The sequence below is a fragment of the Leucopleurus acutus genome (assembly GCF_964270905.1).
Source record: "Leucopleurus acutus genome assembly, contig: HAP1_SCAFFOLD_176, whole genome shotgun sequence".
NCBI classification, from domain to species: Eukaryota; Metazoa; Chordata; class Mammalia; order Artiodactyla; family Delphinidae; genus Leucopleurus; species Leucopleurus acutus.
In genome coordinates this window covers 83,042-95,171 of record NW_028139142.1, presented here as the reverse complement: position 1 = coordinate 95,171, position 12,130 = coordinate 83,042, and the positions used below count along the sequence as shown (strand labels likewise).

At 39.2% G+C, this 12,130-nt stretch overlaps 1 protein-coding gene and 1 long non-coding RNA gene across 3 annotated transcripts in view; both read right to left on the bottom strand.

The window, feature by feature from the left end:
- LOC309978927 (metabotropic glutamate receptor 7-like) overlaps positions 1–12,130 on the bottom strand; it is a gene marked incomplete at its 5' end in the record, with an annotated part of 133,463 nt that overhangs the window by 102,744 nt on the left and 18,589 nt on the right. The gene's annotated exons all lie outside the window — the stretch shown is intronic.
- On the bottom strand, positions 869–10,179 carry LOC309978926. Of its 2 annotated transcripts, XR_014327159.1 has the most exons (4): positions 10,120–10,179; positions 8,067–8,157; positions 6,163–6,211; positions 869–1,052 (listed from the first exon to the last, which is right to left on the bottom strand). It is a non-coding gene; the product is annotated as an uncharacterized lncRNA (long non-coding RNA). The 2 variants fall into 2 exon arrangements; XR_014327160.1 differs by lacking the exon at positions 869–1,052 and having other exon boundaries at positions 5,976–6,211.

Sequence of the window (12,130 nt, the reverse complement as noted above, 5' to 3'; positions counted from 1 at the left end):
TGCAGAGAGAGGATGTCATTCCAAGATAATCGACTGCAAGTTACTAAATTAAGATAAAAATGTCCTTAACCTTGAACAGTTTTTAAAGAGATTTTAGAAGAAAGGAGCCCTCCAGGGGGTTGTATAACTATATAATTGTACCCTTTCTAAAAGGCTATTTACAGATACATAATGTTTCACCTCCATTCTTTAAAGTAAAATATAGGATAAAAAAAATAGTTTGGGGATAATATTTGTTTGGGACAGCAGGCACTGCTAAGCAGTACCACTCTCTCCTTATTCCTTACTATCAGAGCCCTGGTTTAGGAGACCCCATTATCCTTACGGCTAAGGTGGCCAGTTTAAAATCCGAGCTGATGAGATCTAAGTGCAAGTCTGTTGACCATCTGTGGTAAAATATTTGCTCTCTGAGTTAGACACTGCCTTTTTTTTCTTACTTCTTTTTTTTTTCCTTTTCTTTCTTCCTGCCCAAATTGTTGGAACACTATTGGAGATTCTGGGGTCACTTTGAAGCTATGTGGACATGCTAGAGATGTGGAAGCTGGAAGAGCGAAGCAACCCAGTCCCCTGGTGATGCCCTTCAGCAGCTGGACTAACGCTAGAGGGTCTATCTCCAAACTTCCTGCTACCCGTGGAAAGTAAGGTAAATCACTCATTCACTTTTTCTGTTACCTACTAACTGATCCAGAACTCTAACCTCAGGGTTCTAGAACCCTTCTCAGTATCCCATAGTCATACTCATGTTCCGGACTCCTGATCATCAGACTTACTTATAGCAGATGTATGGGGAGGGCGGGCTCTTCTGGAAGCCCTCATACTTCCTCCCCTACCCCCACCACACACAAATAATGATCTTTATGTCCACTCATCCTTTTATCTACACTCAGAGGCCAGGGCCCCCAGGAAGGCTTCACTGACAACCCTTTACTCCTCTCTACATGCAGAAAGGGTAGAGGTGTGGGCTCTGGAATCAGACTTCCTAGACTTGAATTCTTAATCTGTTACTTACCAGTTTAGGATGTGGGCAAAGTAGTTACCTTCTCTGGACACCCCTGTAAAAGAGGAACACTAAGTAGCACCTATGTACCTTACTGAAAGGATTAAATGAGCAAATGCAGGTAAAGTTCTTATAATTTTTTCTTGGGTCAATCAATTCTAGCTGCTATTGTTACCTTTGACTAATTTAGGGCAGAGTCCCTTTGCCCTCCTTTGGTTCTCTGGGCCCGTCTCATTCACAACACACACAACCGCATACTGCAGAGTTTTGAAAGGTGGTTCTCAAAATGTGGTCCCTGGGCCAGCAATATCAGCCACACCTGGGAACTGGTTAGAACTCTGGCACTGGAGCCCAGCAATCTGTGTTTTAACAACATTCTCAGGCAAATCTGATGCACACTAAAGGTCGACGACAACTGAGAACATCTGTCTCAGACTCTCCTGGAGGCATTCACCAAAAATAGAGTTACAGGACCTTACACCGGACCAGCTGGAGAAGGGCTCTAGTAATTGCCCTGGTTATCATGCTTGTCATGATTTTTCAGCACATAAATGTTTGAGAATCACTGCCATTTTGAATGTGTGTTTCACTTGTCTGTTTTTCCAGTGGACTTTACTTCCTTGCAAGGAAGGTTTGTGAAGATTTGTTGCTGTTGTTTGCATTATTAGTTTTATTATGCTAATTCTAGAATCTCTGGTGCATAGTGCAATCTCAGGCAGGAAGTAGGGGCTCATTAAAACAGGTATCCCAAAAGTCTTAGTAGAACTTCAAGATTAATTCCTTCAGGAAGAGGTAAAATTGTCATTAGATGCAGATGATACGATACTATATATAGAAAACCCTAAAGACTCTACATGAAAACTACTACAACTGATAAACGAATTCAGCAAGGTAGCAGAATACAAGATTAACATACAGAAATTGGTTGCATTTCTTTATACCAACAATGAAATATCGGAAAGGGAATGTAAAAAAAACAATGCCTTTTAAAATCACAACCCCCAAAATAAAATACTTAGGAATAAACCTCACCAAGAAGGCAAAAGACTTATATGCTGAGAACTGTAAGACATTAATAAAGGAAAGTGAAGATGATTCAAAGAAATGGAAAGACATCTCATGTTCTTGGGTTGGAGGAATTAATATTGTTAAAATGCTCATACTACCCAAAGCAATCTACAGATTTAATGCGATCCCTATCAAATCATCCATGACATTTTTCACGCAATTAGAACAAATAATCCTAAAATTCATACAGAACCATAAAAGACCCAGAATTGCCAAAGCAATCCTGAAGAAAAAGAACAACGTTGGAGGCATAGCCACCCCAGACTCAGACAGTACTCCAAAGTCACGGTAATCAAAACAGCATGGTATTGGCACAAAAACAGAAAGATGGATCAATGGAACAGAATACAGAGCCCAGGAATAAACCCACACACCTCAGTTAATCTTTGACAACTAATCTTTGACAAAGGAGGCAAGAATATATAATGGGAAAGAGACAGGCTCTTCCGCAAGTGGTGTTGGTAAAGTTGGATAGCCTTATATAAACCAGTGAAGTTAGAACACATCCTTTCACCATACACGAAAATAAACTCAAAACGTCTTAAAGACTTAAACATAAGACATGACACCATAAAACTTCTAGAAGAGAACACAGGCAAAATATTCTCTGACATAAATCATACCAATGTTTTCTTAGGTCAGTCTCCCAAGACAATAGAAATAAAAATGAAAATAAACAAAGGGGACCGAATCAAACTTACAAGCTTTTGCACAGCAAAGGAAACCATAAACAAAATGAAAAGACAACCTACAGAATGGGAGAAAATATTTGCAAATGATGCGACCAGCAAGGGCTTAATTTCCAAAATATACAAACAGCTCATACAACTTGATGACAATAAAAGCAAACAACCCAATCAAAAAAAGAGGCAGAAGACTTAAAGAGACATTTCTCCAAAGAAGAAATACAGATGGCCAATAGGCACATGAAAAGATGGTCAACACTGCCAATTACTAAAGAAATGCAAATCAAAACTACCATGAGGTACCACCTCACACCAGTCAGAATGGCCATCATTAAAAAGTCTACAAATAACATATGCTGGAGAGGGTGTGGAGAAAAGGGAACCCTCCTACAACACTGTTGGTGGGAATGTAAGTTGGTGCAGCCACTGTGGAAAACAGTGTGGAGGTTCCTCAGAAAACTAAAAATAGACCTACCATATGATCCAGCAATCCCACTCCTGGGCGTATATCCAGACCAAACTATAATTCAAAAAGACACATTCACCCTGATCTTCACAGCAGCAATATTCACAATAGCCAAGACATGGAAACAACCTAAATGTCCATCAACAGATGAATGGATAAAGACGATGTGGTACATATATACAATGAAATACTACTCAGCCATAAAAAAAAGAATGAAATAATGCCATTTGCAGCAGCAACATGGATGCAACTAGAGATTATCATACTAAGCAAAGTAAGCCAGAAAGAGAAAGACAAATACCATGACACCACTTATATGTGGAATCTAAAATATGACACAAATGAACCTATCTATGAAACAGAAACAGAATCAGAGACATAGAGAATAGACTGGTGGCTGCCAAGGGGGAAGCAGGTGGGAGAGGGATGAACTGGGAGTTTGGGATTAGCAGATGCAAACTGGTATATATAGATTGGCTAAACAACAAGGTCCTACTATACAGCACAGGGAACTATATTCAATATCCTGTGATAAACCATAATGGAAAAGAATATGAAAAACAATGTATGTACATATGTAGAACAGAGTCACTTTGCTGTACGGCAGTAATTAACACAACGCTGTAAACCAAGTATACTTCAATAAAAAATAAGTTAATTAAATTTTTAAGAAGATTAATTCCTTCAGAAGAACAAGTACTACACATTCACAAAAAAAGCACCCTTTGAAAGTTTAAATTTTTGAATTTCTTTGCCACTTCCTTAGTTTTGATCATCTTGGACAATATATTTTTAATATTGACTTTAAAAAGAATTGTGTTTCAGTGTTTGCTATCCTTAGAGAGACAGAAACAGATAAGTACAACTAAATACTTATTTTTCAAAAGTCTCAAAAGTATAAGGGAAACAAAAGTAATTATATCTTCAAATGATTTTGGGGTATGTTTCTAATTTCATACTTCTGATGCAATTAAAGATTAAAACTGTATTAAGACATTTGAGACATGCCGCATTGGTATTAAATGAATTTAATTTTGTGTAAAGTGGTAGAAATATTTTCTTCAGCAAACATACCTGCAGATATAAAATCACAACCATAAATCTACAAAAAAGCAAGCTACTGAATGAAATCTGATTGGTTATTTCCCTGCAGTATGGATCTGCTAATAATTTAATTTACTACTTGCTAACAGAAGCCAAAATTTAAATATACATACATATATATGTGTGTGTATATATATATCTATCTCTTCAATTTTAAATCATTCATATACATGAACGAGTATACATACACATATATAACAACTGTTCATATATATATATATATATAAACAATTTAAATTAAAGAAAGTACAGCTGGTGGCCTATTTTTTCCCCCCGATTTCTAAAGAAAACCATATTCTATTCTAGGCAGTGGAATGTCAATCCACCTTAAGGGTTGTTCAATGAGCATATCTGAGAAACCACTGGTTTAGCCCATGATGTACTTATTGAGGGAGGCCCTAGTGCCACTGTCAAGAGCTTATCCACAGGAGAGATAAGATGGTACTTGTTTGGTTTGTGAAAAGAAGGAGTAGTGAGGAACGGCAGGTAGCTGCAGGCTGATGACACGTGATGTCCATATATATGTAGAACCAACACACCCATAATTGCACCCATTTTCCATACCCAAATCCAAAGCCTTTATATCATTAATCCCAGGCAAAAATGGTAAGATTCATGTGTGTTACTATCCCACGGCTTCAAGATGCCTATAAACTCATATGAGTATGTCTTAGTTTTATCAGTGGAGGACAAACCAGGCTTCTATCACCAAGCCCCATTCCGTAACAGGCAAACCAGTCCAAGACTTCTCTGAGTGCTGCAGGAGAGTCTATGGAAGGGGCGCTCACTCCACTGTGATGCCTAAAATGCCTTTGCACAGAGCAAACATTCAATACATGCTGAGTGAATGAATGAGTGAACTGGTGTCATAAAACAGGCTTATTTCAGGGAAATTCCATTCAACAGGCTGGCATTCCTTCCTACCCATCTTAACTGTTAAGCTTGCCATCAGACAAAAATTTAATTATAAAACGTTAGAGCTGAGGAGATTTTAGAAACTATCTACTCTCCAGAGGTATACAACTTTAATTTAGTGATAAAAATCACTAGGAGTGACTTAGGAGTCTATCAGACCTGAGTCCAAATTCCACATCTACCATATTTTCGTGAGCAAATAACTACTTCTGAGGCTCTGTTCCATGTATGCATTATGGGATATCATAATAATACATACATTAATTGTATGACTATCAGGGGATGAAATGACACAATCCATTTGCCATGGTCGGCTAAGTAATTTGCACCAAGCAAGCACTCAAGACATTAGCCAATATTAATAGCGGAGAGATGAAAACAAAACTCTGGGACTGATGCCTACCCTAGTGGCCCCAGTGGTCATAATGACTTTCTTCCATTCAGCCTGCTCTCTTCTCACTACGACTAAGGAAGAGAAGATGAACAAATTAGGAATAACAATTTGAAAATGGTTTCATACTCCCTGAATGAATGGAATTATAATAAAATGATTCATGAGTTCTGCAGAAATATGATGAGACTTTAGATCTTTATGTTAGTTCTCTACAAAACCAATTTATGGCCCTAAGATGTACCTTCCCACCCAGCCCCATCCTTACCAGTATCAAATATCATTGTAAATGGAAAAGTCAACAACACATAATCAACAAGCTAAGTTACAAGCCAGTGAAGTCTCGGAGGTTTGATAGAGAAAATTCAGATTTATCGTTATATGTAAAAATAAGACGATATGAAGAACTCCATCTAAAAAATATTACCTGGAGATCTATAATCTCTACAACAGTGCTATAAAAAGTAAAGAGCTAGAAATCTATTTAGATGGTTTTCCTTATAAGAAAGCACTTTCTGTATAACTTTTAATGTACTATTGATGAGAACAATTCAACAAAATTCAAATAAATATCTGCAGATGTCCTACGAGAAGAAAAGAACGGAGTTAGATGCGACAGGGGATAACTGGACTTCAGGATGAGTAAGACCCTATACTTGACCTCAATAAATTAACGTGAAATACAGTGGATGAGTCACGTACAGAATGTCAGAATCCTAAAAGGCCAAGCTAAGTACCAAAAGGAACATGTGCGGACTCTTAAGAAGGAAATAAAATATTGGTTAGTTGATTACGAAAAGGCAGAAGGGAGTAGGTTCCCTTTGGCTGCTCTTTGAAGAGATCACTTCCTTTCCCCCCAGTCCTGAGGCTAGGGTGGCATGGGCAATAGAGGAATGTGGGGACTGAGAATCACTTCTACTCTCACCAGAGTGGCTGGAAGCAGATTTTCTTACCAGGATGTAGTAGTATGCTAATATTTAAGGGTTCTTGAGGTCAGAGAGAAGGGTTTGAATACTCCGGCTCCATCTCTTGCTGTGGGTCAAGTTTCTTACCTTTCCAGCACCTCGGCGTCTTTATCTGAAAGTTGGGGATGATGATAATGTCTCCCACCTGAGTGTGAGAGCTATATGCTATAGTGCATACGCAGGGCTAAATTTGGTGCCTGGCAAACAGAAAGTGCTCAGTACAGCAGGCGAGTGTAGGGACAATAAAGGCAAAGATGACAGGGGTAGTGCCGGTGTTGCTTCTGCCCCCAGAACAGGCTCTGACTGGGAGAGAGTTAAAGCACCTTTGGGTTCATGGGGGTTTATATATAAGCAACGGTTGATCAATGTGAGCTTGTTGTCCAAATGATTATGTGCAATCTAAGAAAAAAATGGGCCTCGGATCTGCTCAGCTACTTAATAATATTAGCAGCGGTAGTAGTCAAAGAAGCTAAATTTTATTAAGTGTTTATATGCCAAACAACGTGCTGAACATTTTAAAAGGATTTACTCACTTATTACAACGAGGCTATACGCTAGGTCCTGATAATGTTATTCGTCTCTTTCAGATGTTGACTGAGCCTCAGACGGGTTACAAAAGCATCTAAGATCCCGTTGTCAGTACATGACGGAAATGAGTTCAAATCCAGCCTGTCTGACTTGTTCTTAATCACTAAGGTATGAAATTAAGCATGTTGCCCTTTGCCTGATGCTCCTTCTGAGGCCTGAATATTTCACTTAGCTCTCTGAGTGCAGAAGAGAGAAAATTCTCTCTCCTTGACCCAACTTGGCATCAATATCCAACTCCCCTTCTCAAAATGGGTTGCTTCAACGAGCAGCAATGAACGCCGGGTCGTGGACCAGTCACCTTGATGACTAAGAGTCAGACACTAGGGAAAGAAAATGCTCTGTGACAAACCTACCCTTGTACAGAAACAAGACAGAAATGGGGAGACAGGGCAGAAGATAATGGAATAAGGCATAGGAAAAATAGCACCTGGCATCGTGATAGTAATAATAATAATAGTAGTAGTAATAGTAATAATAGTAGACTTTACTATGCTCTAGGCATTGTATTAAGTGCTTGGTGTAAGTGACTTCGTTTTAACATTGAAAACAAGTCTATGGGGATGAAATATTATTAACATCATTTTATAGGCAGCAAGTGGAAAGCAGAGATTTGAACCAGCACCTACACTCCTAACCATTATGCTATAACCATTATGCTGAAGACATAAGAATTCCAATGGTCTTTCCCCATAACCCACTCCTGCACTCCAGACTTAAATAGTCCAAGATCAAGAGAGAGCAAGCTTGGAGTTGCCACTCTTCAGTGAGTGTCAATCATTTCAAAACAGTGTATTTGCTAACAAGATGCAGTTCCTGTGATAATCTTCTCAACCAGGTATCAAGAAACAGGAAGCAAAGATTCAAGTAACAGTATGTTCCTACTTACGAGGAAGGTGGGACAGCATAGTTGACACTGGGCTTAACTGTTCTGGAAAACGTGGTCCCAGTAGGCATACACGCTGGTACATTTTCCCCACCTACCAAATACAAAAGAAGTATTTCATTTCCATGTTGCTCTTCAAAGTTCCACCTCATTCGTGCCTGTCATTCATCCTCTGGCCTCTTCCTGTCTCCATTTCTGTACAGAAAGGTGCTGAGTCTCTGCTCTCAGATACGAAAAGGGTGTGTTAGGAGAGGGAGCCATGGTACCTCAATGTCTTTTTTTTTTTTCATCTTAATTCTATTATGCCAACTCCACTGAACTTAATTAGAGTGAATACAGAATTACACAATTACCCTCTGTTCTATTCTTCAGATGTTATATTTTGATAAAATTTACGACATGCTGCTCTCCCCTTGAACACCAGATGAACACTAGAAATGGATGTGTGTTGACATAAAATCTGTTATAATTACAATTAAAGTATAGCTTACATAATGATAGTGTTAACATAAAATTATAGATGTGTAGAGACAACGTGGTCATGCATTTTTTAGTATAAGTACATGCTTAGACCAATATCTGTTAGCAGAATGAAGATGGAAGAGAATTTTGGTTAAGCCACAAAGGCTGTTTAAGGACTTGCAGATAGCTAAGGGGAACTCAAAGACCAGTAAGGTAATATTTCCCCTGCCATGTTTTCGATTGCAAAGTGAAGGGAAGATGTGAAAGTAAGTACCCCTATGGAAATTACAAGACAAGTACATTTTTTTCCTTGAATACCTGGGCAAATGCTTAAATTCTAATGTATATCAGTGATGCAAATTTTCAACTGAGTTTGATAAATCATAAAATAATAATTATACATATATGTATATAAAACTGCATGGAACTAGACAGTTCAGAATTACTTCTAATTAAAGAGGTACCCTATGACAACTAACTTAAACCTTACAAAATATGGTTCCAAGTACCCTATCAGAGTGAAAAGTAGGAGACTGAAAGGTTTATTGTAAATGTTTGTAGTCATGGTGTCTTAACTAAAACTACTGTCACAAATACTATTAAAATAATTGTGACATTTTCTTCACTTTTACTGCAAACAACAAAACAAACTATAGGTATTTTTTCATTTCAGGTAATTATTTTAGCTAACAGTTATTAAATGTTTTGAGAAGACAGAGTGCTAATTGCATTACTTCATTTTATCTTTAAAATAGCGCTTCCGTGTAATTATTCTTAATATCTCCATTGTATTAAAGTGTATCTCTAGTTTAGACCTTTCTTCAGAACTGCAGACTTGTGTATCCAACTGTGTACTCAGCATCTCTACTTGGACGTCACGAAAACAACTCAAATCTTATACCTCCAAAACTGGTCTTTAATGCCCCAAACATGCTCTACCCCAAACTTTTTCCATCTTAGGTGACAGTAACCACACCTTTCCAGTTCCCCAGGCCCTAAATCTCAAATTCACCCTTGACCCCCTCTTCCTTTCCATTCTTGCATTCAATCTACCACGAAATGCTGTCACAACCTTCGCAATGTGCCACTTCTGAGAATTACCAGCCGCTAGCAGCCTGGTGCAGGCCACCAACATAGACCTCGAGGATCCTGTAGTCGCCTCCCGAGATTCTCCCTGACTCCACTCTCTCCCCACATCCTCAAGGCCACAGATAGAGTTATGCTTTTCAAACAAGAGACAGTTCATGCCACACCTCGGCTAAAATCCTGCCCCTGGCTGCCTACATTTAGAGTAAAAGACACAATGCATGTGATGGCCTCCCAGGACTTACCCAATCCATCCCATCACATATCCGACCTCCAGCCGTCCTGCTGTCTCTTCCTCCCCACTGACTAAGTCAGCCAGGGTGGCCTCCTTGATATTCCTCCAAGCTGCCCGGCATATTTCTGCCTTAGAGTTTTGGGACTGGTTATTCTTGCTCCCAGGGAGTGGTCTCCCCATCATACATTCTGACAACTCCCTCACTTCAAGTCTTTGCTCAAATGTCAACTTATAAAATCCACCCTGACTACCCTATTTAAAATCAGAACCTACCTGTACACTCCTCCAGCACTCCCAACCCAAGCCTCTTCAGTGAGCTTCACATCCTTTTCCTTATCCCGTAGTGCCCATCAACTTGTGACAAAGCACAGAATTTATTTATAACATCCGTTTCCACACGAGAGTGTAAGGAGGGAGAAAGCACACAAGAAGGAGCACGCAGGCAAAGGCTCTTGTCTAATTTATTCATTGATACGTCCAAGCATAGAGAACAGGAAGATCCTTGATAAATAGTCCTGAAAAAGATACAGATGAGGAAACTAGTAGTAAAGCTCAGAAAGTTTAAGTAACTTCCTCAAGGTTCTAGAGCTAGAAGAGGGTCACAGTAGAATTCACACTTGGGGATGTCTAACTTCAAATCTCTTAGCCTCTCTGCTATCGTTTTTTTCTTCTTTGCGGTACGCGGGCCTCTCACTGTTGCAGCCTCTCCCGTTGCGGCGCACAGGCTCCGGACGCGCAGGCTCAGCAGCCATGGCTCACAGGCCCAGCCGCTCCGCAGCATGTGGGATCTTCCCGGATCGGGTCACGAGCTCTCAACCACTGCGCCACCAGGGAAGCCCCTCTCTGCTATCTTAAGTCCATGCAATTCAGGATTTGTTTTAATCAGTGCCATGGAAATTCTCACTCCACTGAATAGGATCACTAAAGTGTTCTCTGTCTAGATTTATATACATATTTTCCATTTAAACAAAGGAAACAGAAGAGGGGAATTCATCATGGGTTATTGCGGTAGTTTTACAGTAATTTAAGCAATAATGACATTTAAGTAATAGTGATATTTAATGATAGCATAATAATAATAAAATAATAGCTCTTAAATGTATTGAAGATGAATTGCATGCTGAACTCGGTGCTAAAATATTTCCATGTATATTTTGTGCAAAATCCTTATGAATATTCTATCAGATGAGCTTTATGTGTAACTCCACCAGGCATACTTCTCTTATTCCGCTTTCAAAGATAAGGAAATTGATGAGAAGTGTGGTAACCGTTTGATCAAGATGAGACTGGTAATAAGTTGTGAGTATGAATTTAAATTCAGGTCTAACTCCAGAATTTGATTCTCAATCCATACATGAAAATTCTGATAATTCCTTTGATAAGGGTATGGTCTATGTTCTCTCCTGGAAAACATCCCCCATTATGTCTGCCTGTGCTCATACCTTCAGAACACAGTCAAGTTTGAAACATGATAAAAATGTTTAAATAGTGTGCTTTAATAAATGGAAATATCTTCATCTAAACAATAACACAAAAAGGCAGGCTGACGGATATGGAAACAACCTAAGTGCCCGTCATCGGATGAATGGATAAAGAAGATGTGGCACATATATACAATGGAATATTACTCAGCCATAAAAAGAAATGAAATTGAGCTATTTGTAATGAGGTGGATAGACCTAGAGTCTGTCATACAGAGTGAAGTAAGTCAGAAAGAAAAAGACAAATACCGTATGCTAACACATATATATGGAATTTAAGAAAAAAATGTCATGAAGAACCTAGGGGTAAAGCAGGAATAAAGACGCAGACCTCCTAGAGAACGGACTTGAGGTTATGGGGAGGGGGAAGGGTGAGCTGTGACAGGGCGAGAGAGAGTCATGGGCATATACACACTAACAAACGTAGTAAGGTAGATAGCTAGTGGGAAGCAGCCGCATGGCACAGGGATATTGACTCGGTGCTTTGTGACAGCCTGGAGGGGTGGGATAGGGAGGGTGGGAGGGAGGGAGACGCAACAGGGAAGACATATGGGAACATATGTTTATGTATGACTGATTCACTTTGTTATAAAGCAGAAACTAACACACCATTGTAAAGCAATTATACCCCAATAAAGATGTTAAAAAAAAAAAAAAAAAGGCAGGCTGAGCCCTTTGAAGTGGCTTCGTTGCTATCTTCCATCCAGAACAAGAGAAGGAATCAACAGCTGCAGAGTAAAGAAAGCATGAAACCCAGAGATGGAGGATTCTGTAAATGACCAATTACAAGACTATTAAGCCAC